Below are 9,691 nucleotides of genomic sequence, written 5' to 3'. Positions count from 1 at the left end.
TACCTTAAACTATAGCTAACAATGACAAGTTCTATGGGAAAAAAAAATTTATTGCCTATACTTATAAGTAACGGTTTTGCATGTCGTGATGGCTTTTGGGTTATGAGGAAGAGGATGGATTTTGGTGAAACTGAGAGAATGCGAAGATCAGTTTTGGGTTCTAGCGCTCTGTGTGTTATTCATAAACTTATGAAAATGAGAAGATGGGGTTTAATTTTAAAGAGTTATATAGAACGGTTCCAAATAAAAATTGTCCAATATTTAATAACATGGAAGAAGGTTCTTAGTACCATCGTTCTCTATGTGTTAATATTTTAAAAATATCATTTTTCTAAAATAATAGAAACATATTTGGGACGCTTCCAAAGGAAAATGTCTCATGTTACTAATATATAGGATGATTGTATCAGCAACCTTCCTATACATCAGTCTTTTTATATAGGATGGTTGTGCACATATATTGTCAATTTCGTAGTAGTGTATAAATAGTAGAATCAATTATCAATTATTAATTATCAACTATCAAATATATATATATATATATATATCATATTATGAATTTGATTGCTTGATTAGGCTCCTCTCACATTCTTTTTTTTTTTCCTCAAAAAGTTATATTAACATTCTTTAACACATATACCTTATTGAGGTGGCAGGTTAACAAAAAAAAAGTTGAAATTTCCTTTTTTCTTTTTTTTTTTTTATATAGAACACTTATGTAGATAAAAAAATTTGAACCTTTTAGGGTGGTCAAAAATGGAAAAATGGGTTGTATACCATAGTCAATAGCTAGGTACAGATAAGGAGGCATAGAATAGATATGGTGAGCTACAATAATAATTAAAGAGCCTAACATAGTAAGGTTAATAAATAATTAAGCATGCCATGACATTGTTAGGATCTCATATAGGCCTTCCTCCAACCCTTTGAGTGAAATGTGGCAAAAGGAAAGAAAAGTCTTCATGATAAGAAAGTTTTAAACTAGACAAAGAGAGCTACTATTATGATTGAAAAGATTTGAAATCACGCAACACACTATTATAATACATACTCTTTTTGGTATAAAATATAAGTATTCAATCTTTCAATTAATCTTAATTTAAAATATAAGCAATCCAGTATATATACATTTTTTTTTTCATGTTATCCCTTGAATTTATTAATTTAGAGTTTGTATGAATTCATTTCTCATTCATCATAAAATATATTGGGAATTGAAATTAAGAGTAAAAATAAAAAACATTATATAATTTTATGTGGAGGAAGACTTTATTGGTATATAAATTTTTCATAAAAATTGCTTATATTTTGAATCAAAAAGGCGTAGTTTAATTTAGACTAAACATAGGTTACAATTAGTAAAGCATAGCAATGCCTTTGCCTTTTTATTCCGTTTGCCTGTCATTAGTCGATGATGGCCATAAATTATAATGGGAATCAATAATTTAAACTTTAAAGCATTCAAAATAAGAGTCTGACAAGAGAAACCACGTCATGATTATGCGTCCAGGTTGAAGCATACATGGCAGTTTTTTTTTTTTTTTTAAAGATGAATATAACATTATGATGCGTTGGGCAGACTCAGAGCTTGGATCGAGCGGCGGCCAATTTTTTTTTTTTTTTTTAAATACTCCTCGTAAGGGTTGGATACATAAAAATATAAGCTATTTTTAGTATTTTAATATGCAGTTAATATTCTTTTTTCTTTCAAAAATGCCCTTAATAAATAAATTATTTTATATTTATTTTTAAATGAAACACCCTAAATAAAAGTAAATATGAAAATGTGGTATTAGTTTGAAGATAAATAACTAATTTATTGAGGGTGATATTCAGTTAAAAATGCCTTATATTTTTTTAATATTGACAGTACAAAATAATTATTCAAATAAATGGAATAAAAATTACATTTTCTCAAAGGATGTGTGCATATTGTGAAAAAAGAGTCGCATATAATTGAAAAGTACATAAGGTCTTAAAACATGACAAAGTGTAAAATTTTTAAAATATCCAAGGTAGTTATTCAAATAAATAGAAGTAAAATTACATTTTGTTGAAGGGTAGTTGTATATCATGAATGAAGAATCGTATATAGTTAAAGATACCCGTATAAGATTCTAAAACATGACACTATACGTGTAAATTTTTAAGATATCTAAAATGGTTATTTAAATACATGGAGAAAATTATATTTTTAAGATATTCAAATGCATATTCAAGTATGGTTTAGAACTTGGAATTAGAATATTGCACCGTTGTATTTTTAGGATATTACAAATGTATATTTTGAAAATTTTTTAGTTTTTCATGAAAATATCAAAAGATATTCTCAAAAACACAAATGGATATTCTAAAAATTTATTTGTTATTCACGAAAACACACATGAATAATCTTAAAACATAACAATAAGTAAAAATTTTTAGAATATCCAAAATATATATACGAATAAATAGAATTTAAATTACATTTTCAAGATATACAATCTCAGGTCCGAATAAATTGAGTGTTAGAAATGAATCATAGCCTCTATGACATCAATTTTAAGGATATTCACACTTTATATTCAAATATGACTTAGAATAAATGAAATTTAAATTGCATTTTCAAGATATATAATCTCATATTTGAATAAATTGAGCATTAAAAGTGAATCATAACCTTTGTGACATCAATTTTATGGATATCCATACTTTATATTGGAATATGGCTCATAACAAATGGAATTTAAATTGCATTTTCAGGATATACAATCCCATATTCGAATAAATTGAGTGTTAGAAGTGAATCATAGCCTCTGTGACGTCAATTTTAAGGATATCCATACTTTATATTCGAATATGGCTCAGAACCAACATTGTATTTTCAGGATAACACTAATGTATATTATGAAAAAATAAATATTGATATCAAAATTTTACTTGGAATACACTTTATATCCAAATATGTTTTTTCATATTCTGAAAATTGTATCATTTTTTTATGAAAACAACAATGGGCATTCTAAAAATGCAAATGAACATTGTGTTTTCATAATATCTCTAATGTATATTCAAATATGGTTATTTAATAACATCGTATTTTCATGATATTATAAATGTATATTTGGATAACTCCATACTTATAATCAAGATAATACTTGGAGCAATAAATTGTATTCAAAAATTCATTTATCATTATACTAAGTTGATTGAGCTTTCTGGGCATTTACAGAATGAGGCAGAATCATACCAAAAAATTGAACACTAACAAATTCATTTATCATTAAACAATACCATGTTTTTACATCCTTTGACAACATAAACTACATTATATTATAACAATATAATACATAATAAATCTACTTAATTCCATCTTAGAAGTCCTAAACAACTACAATCCTTGAAGAAATCAACAATTGCCTCAACAAGTTATTCTTCCATGTATGATCTTCAAAGCCTTCATATTCTTCAAACCCATCTGGACCAAGGAATTCACGTGTATGAAATGGCTTCCTTGTTCATTGGGAGAATTTCAATTAAAAATCATAGTAAAGACTTAATTTTAGATGGATTCAAAAAAATTCTAAAATTTCAGTTCAGTTTAGAAGAGAAAAGTTAAAAGAATTTTAATGGTGAAAAGACTAAAATACCCTTTACTTGTTATGCAAAATCACTAATTGTTAATTTTTTTGCTCCACTTATTAATGTATGAATATAAGTTACAAATTACATAAGTTGATATGTCAATAATTATATAAAACCCGACATTAGTTGTTCAATCATAAGCAACAACATTCATTATTAAATTGTTAACTTTACTAGTTAATTTCCTAACATTAGTTGTAAATTATTGACAAGTCTTGTAATTTACTAATATTAATTGTAAATTACTGACAAGTCTTATAATTTATAATTGATGTTAGTAAATTAACAAATAAAGTTAGCAAATTAACAACTAATCTTACTAATTGTTTGAAAAATAGATGTAATTTATAAGTGATATGGGTAAATTAACAAGTGCAATAAGAAAATTAACAACTAGTGATTTTGCATAACAAGTGAAGGATATTTTAATCTTTTCACTATCAAAATTCTTTTAACTTTTTTCCCCTAGATTGAACTGAAATTTTAAAATTTTTTTTGACCCACCTGAAATTAAATTTCTATGGTGGTCCTTAACAAAAATTCTCAGCCAAAAGAGAAAAGAAAAGAAAAGAAAAGAAACAGAGAGAGCACAAGGAGCTAGGATTAAAGGTACAAAGAAATTTAGACCAACCTTATTAAAATGTATTGGGCACTATTCAAGATCATTGGCACATTCTTCATCCCCAGGACAGCAAAGTGCAAGCTTTGATTCAAGTATTAGCTTTCTTGGCTTCTTGTGATCCACATCTGACAACATCAAACACCATAACAACACAATGAAAAACCACTTCAAAAAATATTCACTTCTACAATGTTTGTGAACCATCTAATTTGTGATACAAAATTTGATATTCAAAGAGTATAGTGAACCATCTAATCTGTGATACACAATACAAACACGAAAAAAGAGCCTGTCAATCAACAATTAATTCAGCGTAGTAGTAGTAGTTGTATAAATAGTTCAACAGTCCTGCAGTTCCCAAAGAATTCAGATAAATACAAGAAACACAATTAGAAGACCCACGTTAACAGAAGCAAATGAGGCAAAACCCCAAAATGTGGAGTAACAATATTTCTCAAGACTCATATTTACTCTGAATTCTCAACAATTTATTCTCGAAAAGTAATTCAATAGCACCAATCAAGATAGAAGCCAAATCTCAAGGCATGATTCAGAACATAATTTTGAGAGTGTGCTAGAAAGAATTAGTCATATAGCGTCACATCCTAAACAAATTAGAGTCCATGAATTATAACAACATAATAATCCAATTATACTAGCAACATCAAGAAGCATAATTTTTGTATTGCAATGCTTTGAACTTCAAGTAGCCAACAATTGGCTAAGTACCCACATTGTCAAGAGATAAGAAGCATTAAGGAATGAATTAAAACTTGGCAAAGGGACGAAGAATCATCCATAACTTTAAAGTTCAAATTGCACCATGGCACGTTGGTAGCTATAAAATTTGATTCAAGAATTTCTAGTTCAAAGATACAGACCCGAGAAAATGTGGAGGAGGAGAACACACACATGAATCCACGTGAACTAAGAGTAAGGAGGAGACAGATAAGAGAAGGAGAAACAAGATGGCGAAAAGCTAGTAGGAGTCAAAACAACTCAATCGAGAGAGGTAACTAGAGGCCCTGGTAGCTTGCGAGTTTGTAATGGTAGTGCCCTAACTTCAATGGCTTCCCTGAATTAAATTCAAGTTCTTTACTCGTGAGACATTTGATGAGGAGTTCGAGTGATGCAAGGCAAGTACCGACGGACAAGGAAATGAAGAGATGTTGTTAGTGGTGGCACTAGGGAGGAACGACGATGAGGAAGGAAGCAAAGAAGGAAGGGTATTAAAATCATTTAGCCTTCAACAATTTATGTCACCGAAGGACCTCATGTTAGAAAACTCTCCAAATCCTTGTGAGCAAAATAATTTGTGGTCATGTCTTTTAAGCAATTTTCCCTTATACAAAAGCTTGATTAAATCTAGAATAAGGGAGTGAAATATTTCATAATATGGTAGAAAACCAATTTTATTTTTATTTATTTATTCATTGGGGGTGTTGATATGATGTTTGTCTAGTTTACTGTTGGATACAATTGATCAAAAGGAAAGGAAATGCAGTGGAGATAAAGGGCTTGTTTGAAAACTTGTTCTAAGAACAGTTTTCTGTTCTCTAGAACAAGAAAACAAAAAAATCTGTTTGATAATGTGTTTTCAAAAAGTGTTTTGGAGAACAAAAAAAAATTGTTTTGGAGAACAGAAAAATAAAAATAACTTTTAGGTGTTCTGTGATTATTGTTCTAGAGAACAAGGAAGAATGAAAAAAAACACCTATTTTTATTATTTTATATTCTCAAAACATGTTTTACAAAACACCAGTTCTCAAAATAATAAAATAAAAACAATTTCAAACAGCCCCAAAGTAACTTTGTCTTAGAATGGCAACCATACTTAGGGGTGTTTATGATGCCTAATGACCCAATATGCCCGCCCAAACCACTACAAAAAAATTGACTTTCAGCGGCGACATTTGTCACCGCTGAAAGTTTTCAACTGCGACAAAAAATCACCATAATGTCGCCGTGAGAGCTTTTGTCGCTGATTCAATCTGCAATGACAAAAAAAGTCACCGCTGAAAGTTCAGAATCTGCGGCGACATTTGTCGCTGCCAAAAGTCAAAAAGTCACCACTGAAAGTTTTCAACAGTGACAAAAAGTCGCCACAATATCGTCGTGAGAGCTCTTGTCGCTGATTCAATTTGCAGTGATAATAAAAGTCACCGTTAAAAGTTGAGAATCAGCGGTGACAATTGTTGCCGTCGAAACCATGCATTAGCGGTGACTATTTCTGTCGTCACTGAATGTTAAGTATTAATGGCGACAATTGTCGCCGTTGAAGCTACCAAAAAGTTATCGCTGAAAAGTAATGTTGGTTCACTTATACACATGGCACCACGTCACCATCCATGTGGCGCCCCACCTTACACCACGTGGTGCTATGTCATCCTCCACATGTCGCCCTCACCTCACGCCACGTGACACCATGTCACTCTCCATGTGTCGCTCTCTCCATACGCCACGTGGCGCCATGTCACCCACATAGGGCCCCACCTCACACCACGTAATGCCATGTCATCCTCCATGTGTCGCCCTTACCTCACGCCATGTGGCCCCATGTCACTCTCCATGTGTCGCTTTCACCACACGCCACATGTCATCATGTCATCAATTTATATTTTCATTTTGAAAGTTGTCTCCTTCATGGTTTGAGACCGTGACCTCCTCCTTTTGTGTCCAACCATTTTGCCACTAAGTTGGAATGAACTTGTAGTCTATTATTGCATAATTAAATATATATATATATATACACACACATATTATTAAACTATACAAACACAGATATATATTAAATATTATAAAACATCATTACTATCCTTAAATATTTCAATTTAATTCTTTCAATTTATAAAATTATAAATTATATTATTTATTTTGTTTGAAGTAAACTATAAATATAATTGATACAATATAATTTGTATTATTTATTTTAATTTTTTTTACTTCTTGAGGTTGTTATATTATTTATTTTAATATTCATATTCATGTTTATAATATAAAAAATATCTAAAAATAAATAGTAAAAATACTGATGATTATACATTAGTAAAAAAATTATAAAAATGCAGACAATCAGCGGTGACACTAAAAAGCCATCACTAAAAGTCAACTTTTAGCGGCGACTTGTATGTCGTCGTTGAAACTTGCAACATAATTTTTTTAAAAGAAATAAAAAAATGCTGACAATCAGCGGCAACATTAAAAAGTCACTGCTGAAAGTCAATGCTGAAACATGCAACATAATTTTTTTAAAAAAATTTAAAAATGCTGACAATTAGTGGCGACACTAAAAAGTTGCCACTGAAAGTCCACTTTCAGCGTCGACTTGTATGTCACCGTTAAAACTTACAACAATTTTTTTAAAAGAAATTATAAAAATGCAGACAATCAGCGGTGACACTAAAAAGTCACCGTTGAAAGTCTGTTCAGCGACGACTTGTATGTCGCTGCCGAAAGTGGACTTTCAGCGGCGACTTGTATGTCGCCGGTGAAACTTGCAACACAATTTTTTTAAAAAGAAATAAAAAAAATGCTGACAATCAGCGATGACACTAAAAAATCATAAAAATGGCTAAATCTTTCACATTTATAACAAACTATTTCTATTTTATATTTTTTAAAATTATCTTTTCTAAAGGTTTTATAATATTAATTATTTGTCTATATGTTAAAATAGTAGAATTTATTGTTCTTCATTATAACTAGTAAAATAAAAGCAGAAGAAAATATAGAAAATGAAATAGATAACACTCCTTTTGAAATAAATCAACAAAGATACATGAACATAATATCACATATAACTTATAAAAAATGATATTGCCAAGTAAGTTTAGTAACAAACAGAGAATATTCAAGAAATATAATATTCAAAAATCCTGTGGAAGAATAGAAAAGTTAGGCAGTGGTGTTCCTATTAAGCCTAGAAAGAATAATATCAATAGAAAATAAAACTTGTAGAAATAAAAATATGAGATGGTTCGATAAGATATTAGGATCTAAGTCAAAAAAAAGAATAAGATAAGTCTTAAAAGCCTTAGTCTATAGCCAAATACGAATAGTGAACCTGAAAGATGTAGAAGAGGTAGAAATAAAGAAATACATTATAAAGAATTGAAGAACAAATAAAAATCTCAAAAATAGAAATAGAATAAATTAAATAAGAGAAAATTTAAAAGAGATATTGTGTGCAGAATATCCAAATTCTTTTTGAAATAGAAAAAGACATAAAAAATCACGAGTGAAAAACAAATATGACAAAAGAAGAAAAAGAAAAAGCAAAAGAAAAAACAAGAGTTGAATCTTGTCAAAAAATAATTTAAGCATAAAAAAGATAATTAAGTGAAGCAAATCAAAAGAGCTAATTTAACCACAATTTTTTCTAAACTTCTATAAAATCAAAAGACGTTTGATTTTGCAGGCATTGAGTTAAATGGCCCCTTCTCTATCTCTTAATATAAACCTCTCTCCACTTGTAATATTACAAGATATGTATGTGTATCTATGCATACATACATACATATATACATACAACTTGGTTAAATAAATGAAAATGAAAATAAATTGAAATTTAAATAAAAGAACATCATGAATTGGTAAAACAAAAATATATTTTTTTCCTATGAAAAATACTTTAATCTAATTTTGAAAACACAAAAAAATTTGACAATCAGCGGCGACACTAAAAAGTCACCACTAAAAGACGACTTTTAGCGGTGACTTGTATGTCGCTGCTGAAACTTGCAACATAATTTTTTTAAAAGAAATTAAAAAATTCTGACAATCAGCGGTGACACTAAAAAGTCACCGTTGAAAGTCAACTTTCAGCGGCAACTTTTTAGTATCGCCACTGAAACTCACAACATAATTTTTTTAAAAAAATTATAACATATTTTAAAAAATGCTGACAATTAGCGACGACACTAAAAAGTCGTCGCTGATTCTCAACTTTCAGCAGCGACAGTAAAAGTCACCGCTGAAAGTGTGACTTTCAACGATGACTTTTTAGTGTCGCCGCTGAAAGTCACCTCTGAAAGTCATTTTTTTTGTAGTGAACCTAGTTACATTTTCCCAGCCTAGCTAAAAAAAAAGCCCAAAAATGTTCTGGGCATGTTTAGGCTGGGCAATGTGTAGGTAGGGACGGGTAGCAAACAAGGCATGCTGCCTTACCCGTTTAGCCTAGCCCAAGTTTTTTTTTATTTGTTAATTATTTTTTTTAATTCAGACTTTCTGAGAGGGAATCAGTTAGATAAAAAAGGGAGGGAAAGGATTAGGGTTAGATTTTTTCTATTCCCATTTCATTTACCCTAGTTGATAGTCACAGCATTACTCTTCTTTCCTCTCTAATCTCCTCTCTTGTCTGAAGTTTGAATGAAGTTTGATCCTCTCCCAAGTCTTATCAATGGCGTACAAGTGTGATCACGCCCTTCCTCTCCCATCTTTGAATTG

The sequence above is a fragment of the Prosopis cineraria genome, unplaced genomic scaffold (genome assembly GCF_029017545.1).
Source record: "Prosopis cineraria cultivar Desert tree isolate PC_DT_omini unplaced genomic scaffold, ASM2901754v1 PC8, whole genome shotgun sequence".
Classification (NCBI taxonomy): domain Eukaryota; kingdom Viridiplantae; phylum Streptophyta; class Magnoliopsida; order Fabales; family Fabaceae; genus Prosopis; species Prosopis cineraria.
Note: the sequence above shows the minus strand (reverse complement) of the source record.